The sequence below is a fragment of the Prionailurus bengalensis genome, chromosome C1, assembly GCF_016509475.1.
Source record: "Prionailurus bengalensis isolate Pbe53 chromosome C1, Fcat_Pben_1.1_paternal_pri, whole genome shotgun sequence".
Classification (NCBI taxonomy): Eukaryota; Metazoa; Chordata; class Mammalia; order Carnivora; family Felidae; genus Prionailurus; species Prionailurus bengalensis.
The window spans coordinates 140,021,014-140,037,719 of NC_057345.1; the positions used below are offsets into that span (position 1 = coordinate 140,021,014).

Genomic DNA, 16,706 nt, shown 5'->3' on the forward strand with positions numbered 1-16,706 from the left:
CCACCCCACCCCAAGATTCTCCACTTTTTCATCTTATTTGACCTCATTTTTTAGGAGGCTTGTCTTAAAAGTTATGCTTTTAGCTTAATTTTCACAGAAATAGTCATTCTTTTTTTATACTTACATTTCATTAGTTTACAAAATATTTTATTAAATATTATACCAGCAACTGTTACTGACTCAGTTTTGGAAACAACACAACTAATATTGGAAAGCATACAACTCAACTGGTAAAAGCAGAGGTAAACATTTGTCTGTTTTCAAATAGAAATGGTGTTTTGATTAGTTGAAGATTTGTTTAAGTGGAGGTCAGTTAAGGGAGTTTCCTCTGTAGTTCAAATTAGAATATGTTCTTCAAGTAAATAATTGCAAAATCACTAAGTCATTCTCCATCTGACAGATGTCATTATCAGCAAATAACTACATAGGAATGAGATTGCATTTATGAGTTAAGATACCTATAGACCAGCAATGCTTATGTTAGAAATGTCACAGATTTATGATATGAAAACTTTTTTGAGCTTATGTACATAGAGATTCACCCTATGCTAGGAAGATGGACATGTTTTTTAAAGTTATATTCATGAAACTTCCTAACACAACTTTACACTTTCAATCTGATCAGGCTTTTCCCTGTTCCATTGGTGTCTTTTTTTTTTTTTTCCTTTAATGTTTATTTATTTATTTTTGAGAGAGAGAGTGCGCACGTGTGCACAAGCAGGAGAGGAGTAGAGAAAGAGGGAGACAGAATCCCAAGCAGGCTCCACACCATTAGCGTGGAGCCTGTCTCAGGGTCAGGAATCCATGAACTGTGAGATCATGACCTGAGTGAAAATCAAGAGTCCATCGCTCAACTGACTGAGCCACCCAGGCACCCCAATGGGTGTCTTAATCTCAGTAAACATATGTAAGATTGAGTTGAAAAAATTGAAGTCATCTTTATGAAGTCTCTCTTGCTTTTCTAGATTAGGTAGAAATGATAGAATTGGCTGGAGCAGAAGAGCATCCAACTCAGAAGAGATTCTTCAAAGGTTTCCTTATGGGGGACACAAATTTAAATGTTAAAAATATATTAACACTGTAAAAAAAACTTAAGATGCACATTCAATGCATTATACCACATTGGAAACACATCATGAAACAAACACATAAACTATCATGAAATAAAAGTAAACCATGACACTAGTTTGTATATATTTTTTTAAATGTTTATTTATTTTGAGAGAGAGTGCAAGCAGGGGAGGGCCAGAGAGAGAGAGAGAGGGAGAAAGAGGGAGACAGAGAATCCGAAGCAGGTTTCAGGTTCCAAGCTGTCAGCACAGAGCTCAAAGCGGGGCTCGAACTCACAAACTGTGAGATCATGACCTAAGCCAAAGTCCGAGGCTCAACCAACTGAGCCACCCAGGTGCCCCAACTAGTTTATATTTTTATGCACTGCTGACTAAAGCTTTGCTACCAATATTCATGTGCATTTTGAACTTCTTATGGGTATGCATTTTTATTTTTAAGCTTTTAGCTGGGCTTTTTAAAAACTTGAGTTCACTATTTTTTATCCAAATCAAGTTATACAAACAAGAGCACTGCTGCAGCATATGTAGGCTTCATTGAAAAAATGCAAACACAACATAGGGGTATCTTCCCACCATGTATCCTTATCATTCCTTAACAGTTTTGCGATGGCAAATTAATATGATAATATTGTATTAAAGCAAGCAAGTTTTCTTGCTTAATTTTAGTTTTGGATATTTCTTGCCTATATTTTACATTCATGGCCAGAAACATGAATAATGATTAGATATAGTGTTTCAATTTTGGAAACAAGACTTTTTTTTACCATTTTATTTAATTTATTTTTTTAATTTACATCCAAGTTAGTTAGCATTTAGTGCAACAATGATTTCAGGAGTATATTTCTTAATGCCCCTTACCCATTTAGTCCATCCCCCCTCCCACAACCCTTCCAGTAACTCTCTGTTCTCCATATTTAAGAGTCTCTTATGTTTTGTCCCCCTCCCTGTTTTTATATTATATTACTTTTGCTTCCCTTCCCTTGTGTTCATCTGTTCTGTGTCTTAAAGTCTTCATATTAGTGAAGTCATATGATATTTGTCTTTCTCTGACTGACTAATTTCACTTAGCATAATACCCTCTAGTTCTGTCCATGTAGTTGCAAATGGCAAAAAGATTTCATTTTTTTGATTGCCAAGTAATACTCCATTGTGTGTGTGTGTGTGTGTGTGTGTGTGTGTGTGTGTGTATAAAGAAGATGTGGTGTGTGTGTGTGTGTGTGTGTGTACACACACACCACATCTTCTTTATCCATTCATCTGTTGATGTACATTTGGGCTCTTTCCATACTTTGGCTACTGTTGATAGTGCTGCTATAGACATTGGGGTGCCTGTGTCCTTTCGAAACAGCATATATGTATCCCTTGGATAAATACCTAGTAGTGCAATTGCTGGGTCATAGGGTAGTTCTATTTTTAATTTTTTGAGGAACCTCCATACTGTTTTCCAGAGTGACTGCACCAGTTTGCATTCCCACCAGCAGTGCAAGAGAGATCCCCTTTCTCCGCATCCTCACCAACATCTGTAGTTGCTCAAGTTGTTAATGTTAGCCATTCTGACAGATGTTAGGTAGTATTTCATTATGGTTTTGATTTGTATTTCCCTGATGATGAGTAATGTTGAGCATTTTTTCATGTGTCTGTTTGCCTTCTGGATGTCTTCCTTGGAGAAGTGTCTATTCATGTCTTTTGCCATTTCCTCACTGGATTATTTGTCTTTTGGGTGTTGAGTTTGCTAAGTTCTTATGGATTTTGGATACTAACCCGTTTTCTGGTATGTCATTTGCAAATATCTTCTCCCATTCCGTCGGTTGCCTTTTAGTTTTCCTGATTGTTTCCTTCGCTGTGCAGATGCTTTTTATTTTGATGAGGTCCCCATAGTTCATTTTTGCTTTTGTTTCCCTTGCCTCCGGAGATGTATTGAGTAAGAATTTGCTGTGCCCAAGATCAAAGAGTTTTTTGCCTGCTTTCTCCTCGAGGATTTTGATGGCTTCCTGTCTTACATTGAGGTCTTTCATCCATTTTGAGTTTATTTTTGTGTATGCTATATAAGAAAGTGATCCAGGTTCATTCTTCTGCATGTTACTGTCCAGTTTTCCCAGCACCACTTGCTGAAGAGACTGTCTTTATTCCATTGGATATTCTTTCCTGCTTTGTCAAAGACTAGTTGGCCATATGTTTGCGGGTCCATTTCTGGGTTCTCTGTTCTGTTCCATTGATCTGAGTGTCTGTTTTTGTGCCAGTACCATACTGTCTTGATGATTGCAGCTTTGTAATACAGGTTGAAGTCCGTGGAAAAAAGATTTCTTTACTCTCCCTTCAAGCTTCTTGACCATTTTAATTGCAGAGACCTTAATGTTGCTGAAGCCAAATTCACTATTAAAAAAAAAAAGTTGCCTTTAGCAATAGCTTTTCTGTGGTAATCAGAACTGTGTTAATATTATAAAGTCAGAACAAAGTACAAAAATGACTCCTTTGAAGATGATTTAAAATTGCAACTGTCACCCATATATCTTGATTTCATACTTTTTATTAATCAAAGTAGTCCCTTATTTTTATTGATGAATTTTAATAAGTAATGTTATAATTTGATCTTATAAAATGAATTATTACCAGCAAGCAATGGAGATTATACATATTATATATATATAACGAATTATTACCAGTAAGCAATGGAGATTATACATATGTAATATGTAATGGAGATTCCATTTAGATTTCCTTAGACAAAAGAAATCTACACCAAAAATAATTTGAAAAATGCTGATCTAGTTCAGCCCATTAATTTTTACAAATTAAAAAATTAAAGCTCAGGTTAATTGTCTTACTAAAGTTATACAGCCAGAAAATTTCAGATTCTAAACCTCCTCTTACCTCACTGTTCTTTCTATTATTTGTTACCTCATCTCTGAATTTCTACAGCACATTTAGTTTATGCTATGGCATTCTGTTTGCGTACAAGCACTCATTCACTTACTCACAAGTAATTCTCTGTGTACCGGGCACTCCTCTAGGCACTGTAGACAGCCCCTGCATTTAGAAATTGTACTGATAATAGAATAAGAAAAGTAGATTCTATTCAGCCTCCATTTGATTTTGGTTGAATACTCATCTGCAGTTAGCCACCTTCATATATCACTGGGTGGTTTTAACATATTCCTAACAAGAACTTTTCTATTTTATGTTTATATTTTAGAGGATTTAAAACATTCTCTCGCATTTTGAAAGGTGAGAAAAACAAATAATTCAACTTAGAGTACATTGTTTGCATATCATGTACCTGGTAATGTGTTTGGCAACTCAAAAACAGGGTATATAAAGCAAGGAATGTGTGTACATAAAACAGAGTGTATGCTGTTACATATGTGTAAGCAGCACTGTAGAATGAGAGAGAAATGAATGAGTAACTCTGAGAAGGAGTCTAAAGAGGGATTCATGGAAGAATTGACCAGAGAGTTTAAAGAGCACAAGGTTGCTTGCTTTAAGAACGTGGAAGGAAATCTTTCTATGTCCAGGGAACAACACGTGCATAGGCATAGAGTTGTGAATAGTTCTGGCATTTCCACAAAAGGTTAATGCCACAGACTAACTAGGGTGTCTTGGGAGGAGTGGTGGATAAGCACTTTTAGACATCGTTAGGTAATTGAAGAAGAGAAGTAATGAAATTACTCACATTGGACCTGAATGTGAGGCTTCCCTAGGTACGACGTAGGTGAGGAACACCCTAGGTATGCCTCATGCTTCTACCTATTTCTGTGTCTAGGTGTTAAGTTCTCTGAGAACACTGATGGTATTTTGTCCTTCCCTATCTTACAGTGACACATGCAGTGCTAAGCGTGACAGGGGCTCCGTATATGCATACTGAGCATACTGATTATGCTCATGTGTAAGGTTCTGTACTTTGTGCTATGAGAAATGAAAAGTTGTGATCCAGCCAGCCTTCAAGGAGCTATTGAACCTAAAGCAAAAAATTCTAGGGAATTTTATCTGTTATGATGACTAATATGTCCATGTGCCCACAGAGCTTATGTTCTTTATCAGAGGAAATATAGGGTAAATAGTATATACAGTATGTTAGTGATAAACACTAAGGAGAAAAACAATAAAATAGGAAAGGCAGATATAAATTACCAGAAAGGAAAAGAGAAGGTAAAGTTATTTAATTTATCTTGTCTCCATTTCCTTAACTCTAGAAAAGAAAAAACAATACTATTTATTTATAGGACAGTGACAAGTATTAAGTTAGTTAATAGATGTATGTATAAAATGCTCAGTGCTGTTCCCAGAAGATGGTAGGAAGTCAGCTAATATTATTTATACATTTGTCTAAAATAGCTTTAGAACAATAACCATCTTATTTTCATCAGTTAGGAACTTCTTTTTTTAATGGATATACTTCCAAACAGTTTTGAACTACTCTATCTATAGGCTAAGACTCCCTCATCCATATCTTGCTCCTTTTAGCTTCTGCTTCCAATGCATTCACATCTAATAATACTTTCTTAGTGAAGTGAATCATCGTCTTTTGATAGTATTTCTTCTTTGCTTATCTGGATGTCAGGTCACCATTTTCTATTTCAGGCATGAGGCAGACATCCAGATCTTCCTGTGGAAAATATTCATTAATGCTTCATCCCTTATACCATCTCAAGGTTAAAAGGTCTGACAAAATGAGACCTTTATGCTTGCTTACCAGCTAAAAATAAGTACAATAATGGAATTGATATTACCAGACAGAAGAGTAAAATCTTTAATATTAATCTTTTGAAACTAAGATCATTTGCATGGATTAGGTGAAATTTCACGTCTCCTACTAACCTTTCTTTGTCTGTCTAATTTCAATGCATCCTTAAATGTATCCAGCATCCCCCTTTCTCTGATCTCTGAGAACTAGACTAGCTCTTTCTTTGTCCTCCTTTAGCACCACATATTTAGCCCTATTGTAGCCAGTGTCAGTCAGTTTTATAATTACCTGTTTACCGGATTGCACAGCTCCCTACCCTCCACCTCCAAGGCATAGCTTCTTGAGATGGGGCTTGTATTCTCTTTATGTCCAGTTTCTTAGTATCCATTATTGTGCTTCACATGTAGGGGATGGCTAGTAAATGCTTAAAACACTAAGTCTAATACTTGGAATACCTTTAATATATCAAGATTATAGAGACATTGTTATTTAATCTTTGTTCCGCATTCCTTAATTGCTCCTTTGTCTCTCCTGGCTGCTTTCTGAGAAATAGCAATACTCAAGCATGCTGTACACCCTGTCCTACACATCCCCCTGTCCTGCTTTGGCCCTAAACCAAAAAGAAAAAAAGAGCAAGTTGGCTGGTCCAGGATGTGGTCCTTACTCTTCCAATTAAAAGAAAATGTTGAGGAGCATCTGGCTGGTTCAGTCAGTAGACGTGCAACTCTTGATCTCAGAGTCACAAGTTCAAGCCCTGTATTGGGCAAAGAAATTAGTTTAAAAAAGAAAGAAAAGAAAAGAAAAGAAAGAAAAGAAGAAAAAATTTATTTTCCATTGCTCTCAAGGGTGATGGGCCTCTAGGGTTTGATGCAGATCATCTGTATTTACAAGAAATTAATTTATAAGCCAAACATAACCCATTTGTTTGTTTATTTGCTTTCATTGACTGAAATACTTGTACCTGATATCCAAGTTATGAACTTAATGATATCAAATCACTTATGAAACCCAACAAATAATCAGAAGGTTGTTCATTAGCTATGGAAAGGGAACAAATGAGTTTACACTGTCCCAAGGATTACTTTGCTCTGACTGAGAAAGAACCTTGTCAGTGTCTCCTTGATGTCTCAGAGAAAATAGGATAAGGGTTAACAAGGTCTCAAGTACACTTTCGAAAGTCCTTATAAATAATCTTTTCCCTTATTGGCTGAAAGGAAACAATATTAAAAGCGAGGGGGAGGAGAGCAGCATTTTATAACTCAGTAATGGTAATGTACAATTTGGTTCCATGATTCTTTGATCCCAAGATGAGTTCTTGAGATAATGCTAATTTGTGGTATTACTGACGATGGGGCTAAGAAAGAATGGAAGATAGAAGGTTGAAGTTGGGTGAGAATTCTGTGTACCCTCTACCTCCTCTAACTCAAAAATCACCACAGTTTCAGGGTCAACTCAATTTTATTAAGAAAATTCGCTATCTGCTCTTGGTTTTAGCTAGCTTACTAGAACTCCTTCACAAACTAATAATGTATGATGATCCACTGAGAGTTCATCCTCCACCCTTTTGAAGACACTACGAATTATAGGTTAAGTGGTCATTAAGAAACAAATAAATTGTACTCCTTGTCAAGGACTATAGTGAGTCTTTCAAGCCTTGTCTCAAGGTCCTTTCTATTCCAGAGATTGGAAACCCAAGTGCCTACAGAGGCCAGGCTGGTGGGAATGAAGCAGGAAGCCACTGCACTGAACTGGAGAGCCAAGTCCTTTCTGAAGGAGCAGTCACTGCTCCGTTCCAGATAATTGTTGCAAGGCAGGAATGTTGACCTAGTATTACCACATCATCCAGTCTCTCAGGTAAAGCAGGAAATGCAAATGTTCATACAATATCCTTTCATTTAAATATTGTCAACTAATTCATTATTATTCTCAAACTGTGTACATGCCAAACACTTCCGCAGATAGGACTTGGCCCAGAGTCCTCCTGTTTGTAACTTGGTCTTATATTTTGCTTAACTCTTTGTTAAATAGGAGATGTTATTTTCTATAGGTTTTGCTTTTCTTCAGCATGTTCTCTAAGATACTCTATGCTTGGTGTTATGATACTAAAACTCCTTTCCACTCCAACCTGAGTACTGTGTGCATAAGTTTTCTTCGGCTGCTACATTTTCTCTGCCTCCCTCAGCATTCCAGTGAGCAGTAAAATGCTAAATGGAGTCTCCTTGAGATACTTTTCATATGACACCATTGAACATCTGCAGGTATTACTACTTACTTACTCATTTTATTCCTGATAAGTGAGCTACATAAACACAGTAAAAGGTCGCTTATTTCATGGGACTTAGAGATTGTGTATCTTGGACTCTTATTTTTTGAATCCATGTACAGACGATATTCCTCTTCTTGCTTTTTTAGAGACCTTATGGAACAATTAATTAGACTATACTTTTTTTTACATTTAATTACATTTATTGGACGTGTTGATTGGACCAGAGTGTTCCTAGATATTTACACATATTTAGAGACAGTGTCTTTAGATAGGTTTCTACAATGGCTGACATGTCTTCCTGTTTCCACCTTGAGTGAACTTATTTTCAAGGTTACTAGGGGTCACCGTTACCTCTCTACAGAACTGATTACTCCAAGTACGAACTTGGCGTCTGTTGCCAGGTGAATTGAAGAGTATAGTAAAGAATAAGTAAGTAAAAGAGTATATAAAAGACTAAAAGAGTATATAAATATTAGTTATTTAAATGTTATTCAACCCCAAATGAGTATAGTTCGTAATTGTTTCATTCCTAGTACAGTTTGGGGAAAAACCAATATTGATGTACATCATTTCTCAAAAATGATTTGACCTATATGTATATTGAGCTGTTCCTTGAGTAGCCAAAATACCAGTAACGTACAGATAAAATGTGAAAGTTACTCCTCAAATTTGCTCTAAAATAGACTATGTAAATGTAGACAAGTATTTTTTAAAAATATCCTCTATGAGAAACTTCACTATTCTATAGAAAAGCAAAAATAGCAAACTCTGCTGGTGGCTAATATACAGAAATAAATCATAGATAATTTTTCCCTCAGCAGTATAGTGACTTTATCAATTAGTTTATAGATGTTCTGGTGTAACCTATTACTATACTTAAAACAGTTCTCTAATTCTTTTTTACAGAATGTGAGCTGGTGATTGTGCACTTTTTGGCTTTTAAGAGAGCTTTTAAAATGCATAGTAAGCATTTTCTACATATGTAAATAGACCCTCGATTTCTACTTCCTTAAATATTTTTAAAGGCACAAAAGGAGGCTTTAACTTGAAGTTAACTGTCTCAATTTGCTCTTTCTTTGCAGTCAGGTAGAATGACAAGGGTGAAATGAAAGCTCAGTTATGTGTAGTAATACATGTGAATTACTAGATATTATAAGGAAGAGTTAAAGGGGAACCCAAGTTAGAGTTGGAAAACCTAATGACTAGAGAAACCAGGGAAGACCTCTCTGAGAAAGTGACATTTAAACTGAGATAAACAGAAGTTAGTTTGATGAAGAACAAGAATGTAGGGATGGGAGACGTATTCCAAGCAGAAAAGTAAGAGTGACACTCTGAAGCATTTTAGAACCAGTCAAAGGGATAGTCTTAATTTTCATTTCTAGTATTTAGAGCATCCAGGTTAATACAGTATTTTGTATCTTTTTCACTTGGCTAAAACAGAAAAAGAAATAATATCATAATACTAGCTACAAAGCTTGTGACTGTTTCCAATAAAAAAGTATTCCTAGTGCTTTTAAGGATTAGGAAAACATTAATTGGCTGTTCTATGGATATAATATTTAGTTTTTTGGAAATAATATTTTTCTTGATTGCAAAGTCAATAGATTTTTATTCTGGAAAACTTTGAAAATACAGAAAAACAATGAAGAAAATAAAAATCATTCATATTCCTGCTACCCAGAGACAACCACTGAGAGGTCAGTGTTTCTGTATTCCTGCATCTACATATGTAGTAGCATTTTTGTAAATGAAGATTTATGATTCTTTTTTTTTTTATGTTTTTTCATGTTTATTTTTGAGAGAGAGACAGAGCACAAGTGGGTGAGGGATACAGAGAGAGGGAGACATAGAATCTGAAGCAGGCTCCAGGCTCTGAGCTTTCAGCCCAGAGCCCAATGTGGGGCTTGAACCTATGAATCATGAGATCATTATCTGAGCTGAAGTCAGACACTTAACTGACTGAGCCAGCCAGGCTCCCCAAGATTGATAATTCTACATGCAACTTTGCAGTATGTTTTTTTCACCTGACAATATCATGTATCTTTTCCAGTGCTATTAAATTTTCCATAACATGATTTTAATAGCTATGCATAAATAGCAACAACTCACATATTTGCCACATGCTAGGCACTGGTTTAAAACTTTTAACTTTAATCCACAGAACAATTCTGTAGGGCTATAATCTCTCTTTTATAAGGAAAGAAATGTTAAAACTTGTCCAAGATCACAAGCTAATAAAGTATAGAGCTACATAGCTTCTAAAAGCAGTAATTAATTTACATAAAACCCTATTTTAGACTTTCAGGTTGTTTCCAGTATAATTTGGGGGTATTTGAAAAATAATCATGATTTTGTGGGTTTGCAGTCTAGGTTGGGCTCTGTGGGGCCAGCTCATCCCTGTTCCATATCGTTTTGACTAGACTTACTTACATGACTGGGCCCTCAGCTGGACTGGCTGGACCAGCTGGACTTCTTTGTCTCATCCTCAAGCAGGCAGGCTCAGATTGGTCCTGAGACAATGCCTGAGACAATGGCATTCCAGGAAGCGAGAGTGGAAGATGCAAGGCCTATCAAGTTTTAGACTCAGCACTTGAATAGTAGCATATCCATCACATTCCATTGGTCAAAGCAAGTCACAAGGCCAGCCCAGATTCAAAGTGTGGAACAATAAATCCTACCTTCTGGTAAAAGGAGCTACAGAGTATTTGAGGCCAATTGCAGTCTACTATCTGTACTCAGCATTTAGTTCTCTGAAGGCTTCTTTATGGCAAGGATGTATGTGTAAGTTGCCTATCATTGGCAGCAAGAAATGGCCTGGTACAAATAATTCTCCTAACCATAAATGGGCATAGGCCATTGTTACCTTGACTGAGAACTGGCCTCACTCTGAGAAGCCTATCCCTGTACCTTCCAAGTTTGTGAAAAAATGTAACTTTCCTATGTGAATATGATCCCTCATGTACAGATTGTGAATTTTTATATTCTTCTGCATTAAAAGGTCAAAGACATTCAAACTAGAGAGCTTTGGTAATCAGGGCAGGAAAGATGTGCTTATGGTACTCTACACAGCTGTATAAAACAAATGTAAATGCACTGAGAGTAGTTTGGGGTAAGTAAGTAGAGCCCAATCGGTAGCAGAACCCAATAGAGCCTTACATAGGATGCATTTGAGAAGTATGTTTTAGAAGAAGTGGCTGCAAAATGAAATTAAGAACAAAATGGCAGTAATAACCAGAGTGGAAATAGGAATAATCTATGAAGCAGTTTTTTAAAAATGAAAAAAGATGTAACTGCAAGATAAGTGTGCTCATAAATAAAAATGCATAGCTTGAATAAATAGGTGAAAGGTGAAACAGATGGGAAAGTTGGATGGGAGGACTGGCTAAGTGCTGTAAAGGAGCTGTTTGAATAATTGATATGAGGGTGAAAGATAATTGAAAAGGGGAAATGTGATTTAGGGTTGCTCTAACAAGCATAATTTAACTAATAATGGAAAGATTATGAGTATATCCATTTATTACCCAGTCAAATGATAATAATGTAGCCACTCAGAAATTACTCTCCAAAATTCTAATGCTGATGTTATTGTTTAATACAATCATATCTGTTGTGGTATGTACATATTGTTTTGGAATTTAAGTGTAAAGGTAGCTTCTACGGGAGACTTGGTCTCATTGGAGAACATGAAACATTCGCTTGCAAATGTTGGAATGGAATAGATTTCTTATTTCACTCTAAACATTTCAAGGGCTAAGTTTATAATCATAGCATATAAAAATAAATGATTTAGACTTATATAATTATAAAATATTGGTATTTTACCTAATTTACATAGTCTTACCTTGAAAAATCAGTAGTTCATCTGGTATTCATTCTATCCTACTATATATACAAGTAACCTCACAAGGCACAAGATCAATGTGTGATGTCATTATAAACATTTTAATAGAATTTACTCATGATATCACATGACTCAAAAAATCTATTTATTATTTTACCATTAGTAAAATTTGTGTGACATTATTGAGAAGAATTTATAACATTTGATGTTATTCAGAAAGATTTATGAGGAATACCTACTTACTTATTTTCATGATGTCATAATCTGATAGTCTTCATGGTGCTTTGAGTATAACTTTTAAAATATACATTTAACACTGCATAAACTAGTGAGTTTATTCTTAGGTTGAAAAGAATGTCAGTAAAGCAGATTAAGAAAAAAAGGTCTATTGTATTAATTAGCATCCTACTGAAATATAAGTTTAATTTTAAATTGTTGGATTCATTTATTTTAATGGTTTCTTTATTAATCCAATTAAAATGTATATATAAACCACTTCATAAATAAAACTGATGCACTTTACAAATAAAAAATAAAGTCACTTTATTAATTTTCTTAGAAGCCCTATCATACTTTCTACACAGAAATTATCAGAGGTTATGAGATCAGGGACAAATCTAGAGCAAAACATCTTTTATATATTTTGTCAACATTCACACTCATTAGCTTCCACTGGCTTCTTTTAAAAACCTCTCTTTCAGGAGCACCTGGGTGGCTCAGTCAGTTAAGCGTCTGACTCTTGGTTTTGGCTCAGGTCATGATCTCACAGTTTTGTGAGTTCAAGCCCCACAGTGGGCTCTGTGCTGAGAGCTTGCTTGGGATTCTCTCTCTCTCTTTCTCTCTCTCTCTCTCTCTCTCTCTCTCTCTCTGCCTCTCCCCTACTCACAGTGCTTCTGTCTCTCTCAAATAAATAAATAAACTTTTAAAAAAACCTTTCATTTTAGATGCATGTGTTGCTAAATCTTTATAAGCCTACATGGTAAAAATCAGAATATAAAATTATGTTGACTGATTTGAATATGCAGTCTTCAGGAAGTATTTAAGCTCCTACTGCAGACCAGGCACTATACCAGAAACTAGGAATATAGGAAGGACCTAGAGAGACATGGTCCCTGCTGTGAGGAAGTTTACAGTCTATGGGGAGAGAAAGCCAATAAACAAACAAATAAATGATAAACAAATGGATGATGAGAGGTACCAGTGAATTGACAAAGTTTGAGAGATTACCTATGGCTTACAGTATAGTCTCTTCGAGGAGGTAACATCTAATTTGAATTCTGAATGATCAAAAGAAGCCAATGCAAAGAAGTAAATCAAGCCACTAAAATTCATTTCACTAAAAGCCAATTCCCAAACTAATTTGCATATTGAAAGGAAGTAGAAAAATTAAAATGTCTGTAGAATTGTGGTAGATCTCAGAATATACACACACCCACAACCCACCCACCCCCACACACCACTTTTTGAATTTTATATTGTTGTTGCTAGAATTGTTTGTGGAATAAATTTGAATTATGTCCTAAGTGTAAGATCTATCCCTGATCCTGAGTGTTGGTGAGATGTAGGTACCTTTCATATCACAATATCTTTTCTGCTTTAACCTGTGTCTATTGGGCTTAAACCAAGCCATATAAACAAGGTGGGTCATAATGGAATCTTCGGGGGAGATGAAGGGCAAATGTTGTGGATATGCAGGGTTTTTTTTAATGTTAAATTTGGAAAAGAGGAGAAACTATTGTTTTTAGATATAAACTATAAAAATAAAGCATGACTAAATATTTTATGATGAATCTCTTTAGGAAATAAAGTTATCAGAATCTTAGGGGCAAAGAGAAGGTTTTAATATTTAGCAAAAGAGGACATACAAGAGGGTTTCAAAAGTTTGAGAACCATGGCCTGAAATGCTTTCCCAAAACTACCCTTTTGTCACTTTAAGAAATTTATCAAGGGTCTTAAAATTATGCAATTCCATTTTAACAAAGAATTCTCAGTAAATATGCCAAAATGGCTGAAATATTTGTCTCAGATTTATTTGTAGTTGCTAAAGTCTAGGAAAAAATCTATGTTCACAAGAGGGAGGTGAATAAATTATATATGTGTGTGTGTGTCTGTGTGTGTATCCCCAAAAATACTATCCAGCAATAAAAAATAATATTTTGGAAAAATATTTAATGCCATAGTAAAATGCTCAGGATGAAAATAAAGTACAAAGTGGTCATGATCCAATATTTAAAGGAAAAAGACATGTTTAGAACATGAAAAAAACTTGGATTCAGTACAACTTTGGAGAGCAACTTGGCAGTGTCTGAAAATTGAGACTGTGCAGACTCTACAGCCTAACATTAATATGATTGATACACCAATAAATAAATAGTTCTATAATAATATGATAGAATACCATTCAGATGTTAAAAATTAACAAATTGGATCTACATGTCTGAAACAGGGACAGATCTATGTATCTCAACTGAGATAACTCTCAAACAGTGTTGAATTTTAAAAAGCAAGTTGCAGAATGATATATATGTGTAATAGTATTTATATAAAAATTTTGAAACACATATACCAATACCAAATATTGTTTACATATACATATACAGGGAATAAACATATAAAAGCAAAGCCTATAAGAATGAGGACCAGATTTATGATGGTGGTTGCCTTTAAGATGGAAGGGAAAGAAATAGGACTAAAAAAGAGAGACGGGTGGGGGAGGGAGATAGTATTTAGCTCTATCTGTAATGGAGTTTTATTTTTAAAAATAAGCAAAACTGACAAAATGCTTACATTGTGAATTTAGAGTAGTGGCTTATTATTATAATAATTTCTTTTTTAACATGTGCTTTTAAAATTTTCTGAAAACAACGATTAAAAGAAAGTACATTCAGGTTTGCAGTAGTTATTCAACACTGAGATTACAGTCCAATTTAATTTTCACCTTTAAACATCTCCGAATTTTCCAAATTCACAAATGAATGTTGAGGAAATAGGTGCCACTTACAGATAAATAAATGATAACTATGTAGATACTCGACCTCCACTCTGTGAGGAATCCCTAAGGCCCTTGCAATTGAGCTGCTTCTAGAAGGCTGAAGTATCAGCAAAAAAAGGATGGCCGCCCCATCCCCCCACCCCTCTTCCCCAGGGACAAAAGGAAGTTGAGGGCTGGCTGCCTGCATAATGTAGAGATATAAAAGGGCCATGTCTCCTTTTGTAGCAACGTGGATGGAACTGGAGAGTGTTATGCTAAGTGAAATAAGTCATCCAGAGAAAGACAGATACCATACGTTTTCACTCTTATGTGGATCCTGAGAAACTTAACAGAAGACCATGGGGGAGGGGAAGGAAAAAAAAAAAAGAGATTAGAGAGGGAGGGAGCCAAAACATAAGAGACTCTTAAAAACTGAGAACAAACTGAGGGTTGATGGGGAGTGGGAGGGAGGGGGGGGTGGGTGATTGGTATTGAGGAGGGCACCTGTTGGGATGAGCACTGGGTGTTGTATGGAAATCAATTTGACAATAAATTTCATATTAAAAAATAATAAAAAATAAAAAATAAAAACAATCCCCTCCTCAAAAATTAATTAATTAATTAATTAATTAAAAAAACGGCCATGTCCTGGGAAGGGAGGCAGGGGCATTAGTCTAAGTCAGTGGGTCTCAAACTTGAGCAGGCATCAGAATCACCTGGAAGGCTTCTTAAAGAACAGAAGGGCCCCCAAGGTTTCTAATTCATTAAGTCTGGGGCCAGGCCTGTGAATTTATATTTCTGACAAGTTCTTGGGCATTATTGACAGTAATGATTGTCCCAGCACCATGCTCTGAGAATTGCTGGTCTAAGCAAAACAAACCCAGCCATCAGATATTTCTATTTTTCATTACTGAAATATGAGAGAGAGATATTTGGCAGGAATCAAGCCAATGTTATTATCTGGCAGATACACAAATTACTTAATGGAGCAAACCAGCCAGTCTTGGGGAAGTTGGAGTTGCATGCAAGAGCAGGCAAACAAAGAAGAAGGAGAAGGAGAAGGAGAAGGAGAAGGAGAAGGAGAAGGAGAAGGAGAAGGAGAAGGAGAAGAAGGAGAAGGAGGAGAAGAAGAAAGAAGGAAGGAAGGAAAGAAAATAGGCATCAAATAATCAGAAAGCTCAAAAACAGAAGTAGGGAGAATGAAAGCCAATTCAATCTAATGATCACAGACCACTAAAGAGATTTCGTTAGGAAAAGCAAATTAATAAAATGAGCATGAAAAAGGACTGTTAAAAAAAAAGGTTCAATAATCAGGGTCTGTCACTATTTGCCAAAACTGGGAGTCCAGAATAGCACAAAATTCATGCCTCTTTCCCATCTTCCACTAGCACTGGGAACTCTACTGGACCCAACTGACCCTTCCTTGCTCTCTCCATTCTTTTTCATCCTTCCTCCCTCTTTCCTTTATATTCAAACATTATACTGGACTATGGATAAAGAAGGGTCCCACCATCGTTGTACTGCAGCACATAGCATAACACCTCGTACATAATAGCTGTTGACTAACTGTTGAATGAAACGTCAATAAACTCATAAATGATCAACAGGGGTCGTAGTTAAAGGTACAGTGGATGGGAGACAAGTAGGTCATTTCTGTGAGAAACATAGACACAATGGAGTGGCCCCAGCAATGCAAGTTAGCTTGAGACACCATTGGGAATGCTACTACTTGGCACTTTTCCTTATACCCCACATTTTTCCCACTAAATTTTTGCTACTTTTCCCATTGCCTGATGATGTTTACCACACCCATGCCCATGGTTTGTGACTTTCAGCTAAATGAGTATATGCTTCATTGCAACACTTTCTATCTGTCT

General features: G+C 35.9%; 1 protein-coding gene across 3 annotated transcripts in view; it reads left to right on the forward strand.

Annotated features, from left to right (window-relative positions):
- Positions 1-16,706, forward strand: part of MBD5 (methyl-CpG binding domain protein 5) — a 447,015-nt gene that overhangs the window by 365,354 nt on the left and 64,955 nt on the right. For 2 of the 3 annotated variants that reach the window (XM_043576637.1, XM_043576639.1), the window contains exon 5: positions 7,432-7,605. The exons of the other annotated variant lie outside the window; for it this stretch is intronic. The gene's annotated coding sequence lies outside the window, so the exon portion shown is untranslated. The remainder of the gene's footprint in view (positions 1-7,431; positions 7,606-16,706) is intronic. 3 annotated transcript variants of the gene reach the window in all.